This window comes from Cannabis sativa, chromosome 4 (assembly GCF_029168945.1).
Source record: "Cannabis sativa cultivar Pink pepper isolate KNU-18-1 chromosome 4, ASM2916894v1, whole genome shotgun sequence".
NCBI classification, from domain to species: Eukaryota; Viridiplantae; Streptophyta; class Magnoliopsida; order Rosales; family Cannabaceae; genus Cannabis; species Cannabis sativa.
In genome coordinates this window covers 65,738,699-65,751,634 of record NC_083604.1, presented here as the reverse complement: position 1 = coordinate 65,751,634, position 12,936 = coordinate 65,738,699, and the positions used below count along the sequence as shown (strand labels likewise).

Below are 12,936 nucleotides of genomic sequence, written 5' to 3'. Positions count from 1 at the left end.
AGAGAATGATCTTGTCAAAACCACTATGAACAAGATACAAATGCCATAGATTTATAAAATATGTGGTTGTATCTTTTGATGACTTAATTTAGTTGCATCAAAGAGTTCTTAGAATAGTGCAAGTGGATTCTGGTCACAGAATACTAAACTCATACAGTTTAAATCCATTGAAAGAAAATAGTTATGAAACACTTGTGAAAGTGTAACTGTATTATGAGTAATTCTTTTTTGTACCACCACTACTAATCTAACTCTAAGTTGATTTGCCAATACAAGTAGGAGATATCTAAGATTGAGGATTTATATCATTTTGGGATAGAATTCCGGGAATATAATCATATGCGTCATCTAATTTCTTAAGAGAAAATAAGACTTTATATGATTTATAGACCATTCATCCAATGATATGTCATTAAGCTAATTCGAAATGAATAAGCTAAGAGGAATTAGGATAATTTCGTTTTAAATAAGAATCCAACGATGCTCCGATTAGCGAGAGTCAAAGTAATCTTATTTATACAATCTTCTTGTTTCATATTGTAAAATACTAGTCTAAGGTGTCATCAATTGATGAACAGCTAGATGTTGCGTATACAATATTTATCTTTCGAGATCTAACACTATTATGTTAGTCTAATGGTGAAAATCCATTAGGGATTTATCTCATTAGAAAAACAAGCTAAGTTAGACCAACAATGAAGATTCGAAATTAAACTATAATTTAATAACAGAAAATAACATGGTTCAATACAAATTCATACACAATTCAGAAATTATGAAAGCATATAGCAAGTAGGAATGACAAGTGAAAATACTAAAACATACAATCCTAAATAATTTCCAAGGTTTTCAACAAACTGATATCAGTGTCCCGTTTAGGCGAGAGTCAAAGCTACCATCCATTGAATAGAGTTGTCAGCTCATCTAAAATGATCAACATTCTAGCAACCTTTTATTCGATCAAGATTGGAATTCGCGTTGTCCTGTTTAGGCGAGAGTCAAGGCTATTCTATCTTATGAGTTTTCACCATTGTTTCATATTCTTGCAAGTCTTATACAGTCGCCACCATTTGGGTGATCATAAACTATATAAAAAACTTACAAGATTACTTATCTTTCGAGATTAAACGGTGCTAACTTGCTAATGAACGTTCCTCCATTAGGGAGGATTACTCACTATAACAATAGCTATGTAAAACCAACAATGGAGATCGAATGTCCTTATAATAATAAAGCTCATTATTTAATGAAGGGCTTTATTTTCTTCTAATATTTATTTTAATCCATTTATTTTAAATATATATTTATTTAATTAAAATTTCCAATTTAGAATGAAAAATTCCAAATATAAAGTTTAATTTAATATTTATAAATTATACTTAGATGGATATTAAAATAACGTGAATTATTTCCATCTTAGTAATAATTTCCATAAATATTTAGAAAATTATTCAATTCAAGTTGTTTCAAAATTAATTTAAATTAATTTACAACTTCAAATTTAATTTTCTTTAAATATATATTGCATTTTCGAAAATGCTTTAAAATAAAATAAAAATAAATCCTGGAAAATTACCTTAATTTTATGTTGGCCCAAAATTAATAAGAATTAATTTTCAACAAAAAAATATAATTTTCTTATTTAATTAAATATCTAAGAAAAATTTCAAATATTTAAGTATCATGATTAAAAAATCAACTTAAATATTAATTTTCTATTTAATTAAAAATCACTAGAAAAATACTTCAAGCAAAACAGATAATATCTATCTAGATTTTCATGGACTAATTAATTCAATTTCTAATTATAATATATTTTAGTTCATTTATTTTAATTAATCATTAAATGAAAAAATCAATGATTTAAGTTGGTCCAAAATAAATTTTCAACTTTAATCTATTTTTCAAATAAAATTTGAAATTTCTGCATCAAAGAAATGCAATTTTGAAATTTTGGGAAATGATTAATAAAATAAAATAAAATATATTTTGAAAATTATTCAGCTTTGAGTTATTCTGAAATAAGATTCCAAACTTAAAAATAATTTTCAACTTTAATTAAATATCATGAAAATAACAATATTTAAGTATCATGATTAAAAAATCAACTTAAATATTGAAATTTTCAATTTAATTAAATGTATTAAATTCAAGAAATAAATAATTAAGTATAAAGGAAACTTAATTATTAATTCTAGTTTAATACTAGGAAAATATACTAAACTTAGATGGTACCAAAATTAATTATGAGATAATTAATTTCATAATCAATGATATTTTCCTATTTAATATTAGAAATAATAATTAGTACTAGAAATAACTATCTAGAATATATCATTAACTTAGTGTTTTTCTAAAATTAACTTTAAAATATTAAAATGAAAAATAAATTTCATATATTTTAAAAGTTAATTATGTTGCTAATTCAATTTTAATTAGGTTAGACTAATATAATTGACCTAATACAATTATTTAAATAAGGCAAATGGGCCTTCACAATTGGGGTAGTTCATGTGAGGGGGAGCTGGGTTCAGTATGTCGTACCCACTTCTATTGGCCCCCAACTCTCACACAAGGCCCAAAAGAGAGGAATTTAACCTTTAAATAAACAATTGTTATACATTGAATAAGCCCAAATCTAATTGGACCTAAATAAATTTCCTTATGTCAAAATTTATTTTAGCAACCTAGTCCATTTACTTAGTAAAAACTTAAATGGGCTTCCTATATGCATCTAAGCCCAATAGCAAACATATAGGCTCACACATGTCAAATGATTTGGATGGGCCCTATCATGTTACTAGGTTTACACAGATGAAAGAAGTACAAAATTTACCTGTTACAAATTATTTATAAGATCTATCGTCAATTGGACCATGATTAAAATCAGATCATTGGATCTGTCAACAAGTTAATCATAACAATTTAGATCAGATAAATAATAGGTTTGTAAAATTTTTTTGAATAAACAATATTAATAAACGAACATTGTCCATGTAACAGATGTGAAGTAAGATATTAATATAATTAAATTATTATTCTTAAACTAACCAAATAAAGGAAACTAATTTTAAAATATTTAGGTTTATTTGAATCAAATTAAATTAAATATCTAATAAGATCAATGATTTGAAAGGAAAGAATCTTCAATATTATTTTCAGATATTATAATTTAATAAAATAAACCAATTTTAAAATAGATTTGGTTAGATAATTATTATTTTAGGAATATGTCAAAATATCTCAAATTAAGCAATATTCAAATCTCTACAAAAATATCTATGTTATTTAAATATTTAAGATATGATTTATAAATTTCCAATAAGGAAAAAAATGATATATATAGAAAAAATATCATTTTTAAACTTATAATTTATAAATAATTAAATATTTAACAAAATAACAAATTTTGAATTTGAAAATATTATGGTAAGTATATCTATAAAAATATCAATGTTAATTTCAAATTTATTAATTATTTAATTTGTCATATAAGATAATTTTAATATAATTAAGAAACCCTGATCCCCTAAACGGGATTGGTTTTAAAATAAGCGCGGAAATTAAAACTTTAAACGAAAACGGAATGAAAATAAACTTGTAATAATTTTAACCTTACAAACAAAAGTTACATGTTTCGGGATCCCAAAAAAATCATTTTACAAAATATTACAAGTTTTTCTCCTTAGCCGACCTAAGCGGCAAAAATAGAGTTACAAAAGTTTCAACGCTGGTAGACCCCAACCCGCTTGGTCTAGTGTGGCCCGAACATGTACATACATCGCCCAACTCCCATACTCATGGCTGATCAGAGATAGATTTACCCTTTCCTGCACAGTAGAGCACCCGTGAGCCAAGCCCAGCAAGACAGTAAGATATATCGTTAATCATATATAACTCATCACATAAATAATAATAATTTTATTTCATATTTGTCTGTATGACACAGACCTGCGTGTTACGCTCACACGCCTATTTATGTCTATGTGGCATAGACCTACATGTTACGCTCACACGTCTAATTACAATAAGACCTTAGAACGGTTCATCTCGGTTCTAGTTACCGAGTCCAACCCGATTATGCCTTGAACACATAACCCTTTACTTCAATATACAACTATATACATCATGGCATAACAATTACATATTAACAATTCACTTGGGTAATAACCCTAAGCCAATAAACCGCTCACTTTAGAGTAATAACTCTAATCCCGGTTTCTAGTTTCTCATATAAATCACATTCCATATAAGCGCCATTGCGCATATCTCTACGTGCTAACTACTGTCTTACCTGATGTCCCACAAATATGGAGATTCCAAATTCCCGGGTGCTCCTGACCAAGTGCCGGTAATCCTAGTCACAATTCCGGGATACACAAGTATAGGGTTAATCCCAAAATCTATTTCCACAAATTAAAAACTGGGCATTTAAATTCCAAATATTCAGATAGAACTCGGAACGAGCTTTCCAACGATATAAAGAACGTCCGAAACGGAGTCCCGAGTCAAAAGTTATGACCAAAACAAAAACCCGAAAAAAATACAATAAGCTGCCAAAAATGGCCGCGGCTACTGGGTTTAAAAACCCAGGAAACCCAGTTTCCAGCCACGAAAATGCATCCAAAAATACCAATTTTCATGCTATATCAACCCACAATCATACCAAACTTTCACCTAACATAAATCAAGTAATTAGAGAGGAATTACACCTAATTCACTCTCCAACAACACCAAAAACCAGCAACTAAAAATCAGCCTTCAACAATGAATTTCAGCCCCAAAACTCATCCATTTCAACTCAATTCACAACCAAAACTTAAATCCATTAAATAGATTTTCCAGTAATTAAATCAAAAGCTTAAAACACAATTCATGCATTAAAAATTCAATGGTAAAAACCCCAAAAATTCAGATTAAACATCATAAACTTCAAAGCTCCAACTTAAGCAAAATCACCAAGAACTTCAAGCTCAAGAACTTGAACTTGAACAATTAATTTCAAATTAAAATTCCTTTTAAATTCTGTCTAAACCTAACCCAACATCAATTCAAAAGATCCAAGTACAAATATGCTCAAATCAACAAGAAAACACTAACATGCATCTCAAGACCATCCCAACCTATTTCATGCTTTTCAACCATAAAATCACAGCAGCAAATTCATTAAATTTTAGCAATAGAAAAACTACCTCAAGCTTCAATGCAATGATCAAGCCACAACTCCTCAAACAATTCTTCAATTTCAAGCTTGAATACTAAGCAAATCACCAATTTTTCAACCAAATACAAAGAGAGATAGAGAGAGAGAGAGAGAGAGAGAGGGAAGGGGGCTGTTTTAGGGTTAAGGTAAATGCAGAAATGAATTTTATTTTTTTTACAAAGAATGCCTTTAGTTGAAAATAAATCCAAAATACATATTTACCATTTTGCCCCTAGGGCCATTTCTCACATACTCAAACAATCAAGGGCATTGAATTCATTTCATATATAACACATATTTAAATAATTTCAGATTATTCACACATAAATAAAATGCCAATAATTTATCCCAAAATTATATTTCGGCCCCAAACCCGGTTCGGCTCGAAATACCCGATTGTGACTATACCGCGCCAACTTGTCAGAACACACCTGAAAAAGGACACACCAGATATACTATATAATAATATAGTTCATAAGCACATAAATAAATTAAATTCACAGTTTTACCCTTCTCGGGTCAAAATTACGAAAATGCCCCTAACTCACCAATGGGGTCTTAACATGTCATTTCTCATATTAATTCGCATATAATAAATTATAATATAATATAATTCTACAATAATACTCAATTAATAACTAGTTAGGGCTTTGCTAATCCATTTCCTTAATTCCAGGGTATTACAATTACCCCCTCCTTATAGAAATTTCGTCCCGAAATTTACCTAAACAACTCTGGATATTTCTGCTGCATATCCGTCTCGAGTTCCCAGGTTGCCTCTTCTACTTTACTGTTCCTCCATAACACTTTCACCAGTGCAATTGTCTTGTTTCTCAAGACTTTCTCCCTTCTGTCAAGTATTTGCACCGGTTGTTCCTCATATGATAAATCTGGTTGTAGTTCTAATGCTTCATAACTCAGGATATGGGACGAATCTAAGACATATTTTCGAAGCATCGAAACATGGAATACATCATGTACGGCTGCCAGCGCTGGGGGCATAGCCAACCTGTACGCTACTTGCCCTATCCTCTCAAGGATTTCAAAAGGTCCAATGAACCTGGGGCTAAGTTTTCCTTTCTTACCAAAGCGCTTGATGCCTTTCATCAGCGATATTCAGAGAAACACCATGTCCCCGATCTGAAAATCAATATCCCGTCGCTTTGGATCAGCATAACTCTTCTGTCTGCTCTGAGCCGCGAGCATTCGCGCTCTAATTTTATCAACTGCCTCACTTGTTCTCTGAACAGCCTCGGGACCCAAGAACTTTCTTTCACCTACCTTATCCCAGTGAATAGGTGATCTACATTTTCTTCCATATAAAAGCTCATAAGGGGCTATCCTGATTGTTGCCTGATAGCTGTTGTTGTACGAGAACTCGATCAGGGGAAGGTACTTTACCCATGATCCTTCAAAGTCAAGCACACATGCCCGTAGCATGTCTTCTAAGATCTGAATGGTCCTATCGGATTGTCCATCCGTCTGAGGATGAAATGCTGTGCTAAACTTTAACTGAGTTCCCATAGCTCGATGTAGACTCTCCCAAAATCTTGATGTGAATTTCGGATCTCTATCCGAAACAATGGACTTTGGGACACCATGAAGACGAACAATTTCTCTAACATATAACTCAGCATACTGATCAATGGAGAAGTTCGTTCGAACAGGCAAAAAGTGCGCTGACTTTGTAAACCTGTCCACTATGACCCATACAGAGTCGAACTGTCCCATAGTTCTCGGCAAGCCTACCACAAAGTCCATATCAATGTCATCCCATTTCCACTCTGGGATATTCAATGGCTGCAGCAACCCTGCAGGCCTCTGATGTTCAGCCTTCACTTGCTGACAGGTAAGACACTTAGCAACAAACTCAGCGATGTCATTCTTCATGCTTGGCCACCAAAACATGGCCTTGAGGTCTTGATACATCTTCGTTGACCCCGGATGAACTGAGTAAGGAGTCGTATGAGACTCAGTCATAATCTCTCTTTTAATACCGTCATCCATAGGCACACAAACACGATTCATAAATCGTAACATTCCTGTTTCATCCACTGTAAAGTCACTAGTCTTCCCAGCCAAAACCCTATCTCGGGATTTCATTAACTCTGGATCTTGCAATTGTGCTTCTTTGATTCGCTCTAAAAGAGTAGATTGCAGGGTAATATTAGCCAACTGCCCTACAACCAACTCGATTTTAGCTCGGGTCATCTCATTTGCTAACTGCTGCGAGATTTGATTCACAGTATTTATCTGACTCTGCCCCTTTCTACTCAAGGCATCGGCAACCACGTTGGCCTTACCAGGGTGATAAAGGATCTCACAATCATAATCCTTCACCAGTTCTAGCCAGCGTCTTTGTCTCATATTCAGGTCTCTCTGGGTAAAGAAGTATTTCAGACTTTTATGATCAGTGTATATCTCACATTTCTCGCCATATAAGTAATGCCGCCAAATCTTTAGCGCAAATACTACTGCCGCGAGTTCTAAGTCGTGAGTAGGGTACCTCTGCTCGTACTCCTTTAACTGTCGAGAAGCATAAGCTATTACCTTTCCAGCTTGCATAAGAACACAGCCGAGACCTTGTCTCGAGGCATCACAATAAACAACAAATTTTTCCTTATCTGAAGGAAGAGTTAGCACTGGAGCAGTAATCAAGCGCTGTTTTAACTCTAAAAAACTTTTCTCACACCGATCAGTCCAAACAAACTTCAAATTCTTTCGAGTCAACTCCGTTAAGGGTACAGCGATCTTTGAGAAACCCTCAACAAATCGACGATAATACCCAGCTAAGCCCAAAAAGCTTCTGACCTCAGTAGCCGATTTTGGTATTGGCCAATCCCGAACAGCTTCAATCTTGGCCGGGTCCACCATTATCCCATCTTTATCTACTATGTGCCCCAAGAAAGAGACACGAGATAACCAGAATTCACACTTTTTGAATTTAGCATAGAGCTTGTGGTCTCGTAATCGTTGCAATACAGATCTAAGATGCAACTCATGTTCCTCTTCCGATTCAGAATAAACCAAGATGTCATCAATAAACACGATCACACATCTATCCAGGTAATCCTTGAATACCCGATTCATAAGATCCATGAATGCCGCCGGGGCATTGGTGAGTCCAAAAGACATCACTAGAAATTCATAATGTCCATACCGAGTACGGAAAGCAGTTTTCGGGACATCTTCCTCTCGAATTCTCAGCTGATGATAGCCTGAGCGAAGATCGATCTTGGAGAAGACCATCTTCCCTTTCAGTTGATCAAAAAGATCATCAATTCGAGGTAAAGGATATTTGTTCTTGATGGTAAGCTTATTCAACTCTCGGTAATCAATACACATTCGCAGAGACCCGTCTTTCTTCTTCACAAATAATACCGGAGCACCCCAAGGAGAGTAACTCGGCCTAATGAATCCCAGATTCAGTAATTCTTGTAGTTGTATCTTCAATTCTTTTAATTCTGCTGGAGCCATTCGATACGGTGCCTTTGATACTGGTTCCGCTCCCGGAACCAACTCAATTACAAATTCAATCTCCCGGGTAGGTGGCAATCTCGGTAGATCTTCTGGAAAGACGTCAAGAAACTCGCATACCAATCTTGTACTCTCAGGTCCAGATGTCACAGGTTGGCTGGTATCCACTGCAGTAACTATGAATCCCAGACAACCTCTGCTCATCAGGTCCTTAGCTTTCAAAAGTGTTATTCTTGGTATGCGTGCCCCCTGAACTTTACCCACAAACACTGTTGGGTTGGCACTATCAGGCTCAAACACCACCATCTTCCGCTTGCAGTCAATCGTTGCCCCATACTTAGACAGAAAATCCATTCCCAGGATTATATCAAAATCAGACAGTTGCAATTCTATTAGATTGGCGGTTAATTCACAACCGTCAATCCAGAAGGACAAGGACCGAATCCACCTAGTGGATACTATAAGGTCTCCCGAAGGTAAAAGGGTACCAAACCCCGAAGCATAAATATCACATGGTTTATCGAAATTTTCAATTACTCTACTTGACACATAAGAGTGGGTAGCTCCCGAATCAAACAATACAGTATAAGAACAACCATTTATAGACAACTGACCTGTCACCACTGACGGACTAGCATCAGCATCAGCCTGAGTCATGGTAAAAAGTCGTCCCGGGTTCTGAGTAACATTCTTCTTAGGCTCCTCTTTCTTAGTCTGAGGACAATCTCTGATGAAGTGGCCCACCATGCCACACTGGAAACAAGTCTTGGCCCGACATTCACCCTGATGGTGTTTCTTGCATTTTGGACACTCAGGATAAGATCGGAATGAAGATCCGCGGCCCTGGCGGCCACCTCTGTTTCCTCAAAACTTCCTGTTACCCCCTGATGTTCCGGAAGCATCAACCTTTCGTTTGTGATCAGTGTTACCACTGTCGGTCCCTTTACTGATATTACCACTAGCAGCAGGGTTCGATGCCGTGACAACATCCTTTGCAGTCTGCTCCTTTATTACCTGATGCTCAGCCTCCTCAGAAATTAAGGCTAGCTCTACCACTTTCTTGTATAAAGTGTCATGAGTAGTGGTAATCTTCAAGTCCCGACTGATTGTGGCATTCAGTCCTCTCACATATTTCTGTTTCCTGGTGAAATCTGTGGGCACCAGATCACCAGCAAACTTGGACAGCCGATCAAACTCTAGAGTGTATTCGGCCACAGACATCTTTCCCTGAGTTAATTTCACAAATTCTTCCATGTGTGAAGTCCTCACAGCGATGTTATAAAATTTTTCTTAAAACAAACTCTTAAACTCATCCCAAGTCATTACATTGACATCACGAGTTTGTCCCACAATATCCCACCAGACGCGGGCATGATCTTGTAACATGAAAGCTGCACAATTCACTCTCTCTGTTCCCGTCACTCCCATATTATCAAGGATACGGGTGATTGTACTCATCCATTGCTCAGCTTTAATTATGTCAGTACCTCCCAGAAAAGTAGGAGGTTGCAGCTTCACAAACCGCTCAAACACGGAATCTCTATGCGGCATCATAAACCCCTGGTTACCCACCACTGGCACAGGCACTGGTGGTAACACTTGCTCAACAGGGGCAGCCGGTGCCGGTTGCCTTAATCGACGCAACTCTTCCTCTTGACGAAGTATGATACCTCGCATTTCATGGAACATCTGCTGCCAGTCAGCAGGAGGATTAGCATTGCCAACCCCCGCATTATCCCCCAGATTCTACGGAGGTGCAGGCGGTGCTGGTGGATTGGTTTGGTCTACACCATGCTCTACTTGCTCGCCCTGTGGTCTAGATGATTGCGGAGGGTCCATTTTTACAAGTACCCCTGTAACCAACAACCCTAGCGAGTTAAGCACCAATACCACACTTATGCACTTATTACCTTAAACCCTAACTCAACTATTTACTTCATATAATTAAACACTTAACATATAGCATTTTAAGCATGGCATCATATATCACATAAATACTCTAGATGCTTACATACTGCCTAAAATGGAAAGCGGTAAATAATTGATCAAATAAGCAGTAAAGTATTTACTGTCAACACTTATTGCACCTTGAGTCGAGCTTATCTCTGACGATGATTGTACATGTTCGGCCGGTCTACAGGAAGTTTAAAAACCTTGGCGCTCTGATACCAAACTGTAACGCCCTAAGATTTAGGCACGCTACCCAATATGATTAAGAAACCCTAATCCCCTAAACGGGATTGGTTTTAAAATAAGCGCGGAAATTAAAACTTTAAACGAAAACGGAATGAAAATAAACTTGTAATAATTTTAACCTTACAAACAAAAGTTACATGTTTCGGGATCCCAAAAAAATCATTTTACAAAATATTACAAGTCTTTTCTCCTTAGCCGACCTAAGCGACAAAAATAGAGTTACAAAAGCTTCAACGCTGGTAGACCCCAACCCGCTTGGTCTAGTGTGGCCCGAACATGTACATACATCGCCCAACTCCTATACTCATGGCTAATCAGAGATAGATTTACCCTTTCGTGCACAGTAGAGCACCTGTGAGCCAAGCCCAGCAAGACAGTAAGATATATCGTTAATCATATATAACTCATCACATAAATAATAATAATTTTATTTCATATTTGTCTGTATGACACAGACCTGCGTGTTACGCTCACACGCCTATTTATGTCTATGTGGCATAGACCTACATGTTACGCTCACACGTCTAATTACAATAAGGCCTTAGAACGGTTCATCTCGGTTCTAGTTACCGAGTCCAACCCGATTATGCCTTGAACACATAACCCTTTACTTCAATATACAGCTATATACATCATGGCATAACAATTACATATTAACAATTCACTTGGGTAATAACCCTAAGCCAATAAACCGCTCACTTTAGAGTAATAACTCTAATCCCGGTTTCTAGTTTCTCATATAAATCACATTCCATATAAGCGCCATTGCACATATCTCTACGTGCTAACTACTGTCTTACCTGATGTCCCACAAATATGGAGATTCCAAATCCCCGGGTGCTCCTGACCAAGTGCCGGTAATCCTAGTCACAATTCCGGGATACACAAGTATAGGGTTAATCCCAAAATTCATTTCCACAAATTAAAAACTGGGCATTTCAATTCCAAATATTCAGATAGAGCTCGGAACGAGCTTTCCAACGATATAAAGAACATCCCAAACGGAGTCCCGAGTCAAAAGTTATGACCAAAACAAAAATCTGAAAAAAAATACAATAAGCTACCAAAAATGGCCGCGGCTACTGGGTTTAAAAACCCAGGAAACCCAGTTTCCAGCCACGAATATGCATCCAAAAATACCAATTTTCATGCTATATCAACCCACAATCATACCAAACTTTCACCTAACATAAACCAAGTAATTAGAGAGGAATTACACCTAATTCACTCTCCAACAACACCAAAAACCAGCAACTAAAAATCAGCCTTCAACAATGAATTTCAGCCCCAAAACTCATCCATTTCAACTCAATTCACAACCAAAACTTAAATCCATTAAATAGATTTTCCAGTAATTAAATCAAAAGCTTAAAACACAATTCATGCATTAAAAATTCAATGGTAAAAACCCCAAAAATTCAGATTAAACATCATAAACTTCAAAGCTCCAACTTAAGCAAAATCACCAAGAACTTCAAGCTCAAGAACTTGAACTTGAACAATTAATTTCAAAGTTCAATAACAGAATAAAAACACAATAAAATTCCTTTTAAATTCTGTCTAAACCTAACCCAACATCAATTCAAAAGATCCAAGTACAAACATGCTCAAATCAACAAGAAAACACTAACATGCATCTCAAGACCATCCCAACCTATTTCATGCTTTTCAACCATAAAATCACAGCAGCAAATTCATTAAATTTCAGCAATAGAAAAACTACCTGAAGCTTCAATGCAATGATCAAGCCACAACTCCTCAAACAATTCTTCAATTTCAAGCTTGAATACTAAGTAAATCACTAATTTTTCAACCAAATACAAAGAGAGAGAGAGAGAGAGAGAGAGAGAGAGAGAGAGAGAGAGAGAGAGAGAGAGAGAGAGAGAGAGAGAGAGAGAGAGAGAGAGAGAGAGAGAGAGAGAGAGAGAGAGAGAGAGAGAGAGAGAGAGGGGAAAGGGGGCTGTTTTAGGGTTAAGGTAAATGCAGAAATGAATTTCATTTTTTTTTTTACAAAGAATGCCTTTAGTTGAAAATAAATCTAAAATACATATTTACCATTT

General features: G+C 35.6%; 1 long non-coding RNA gene across 1 annotated transcript; it reads right to left on the bottom strand.

The window, feature by feature from the left end:
• Window positions 1–3,584: 3,584 nt before the first annotated feature.
• LOC133037304 (uncharacterized) lies at window positions 3,585–4,356 on the bottom strand. The gene is made up of 2 exons (XR_009687423.1): window positions 4,295–4,356; window positions 3,585–3,830 (listed from the first exon to the last, which is right to left on the bottom strand). It is a non-coding gene; the product is annotated as an uncharacterized LOC133037304 (long non-coding RNA).
• Window positions 4,357–12,936: the final 8,580 nt, after the last annotated feature.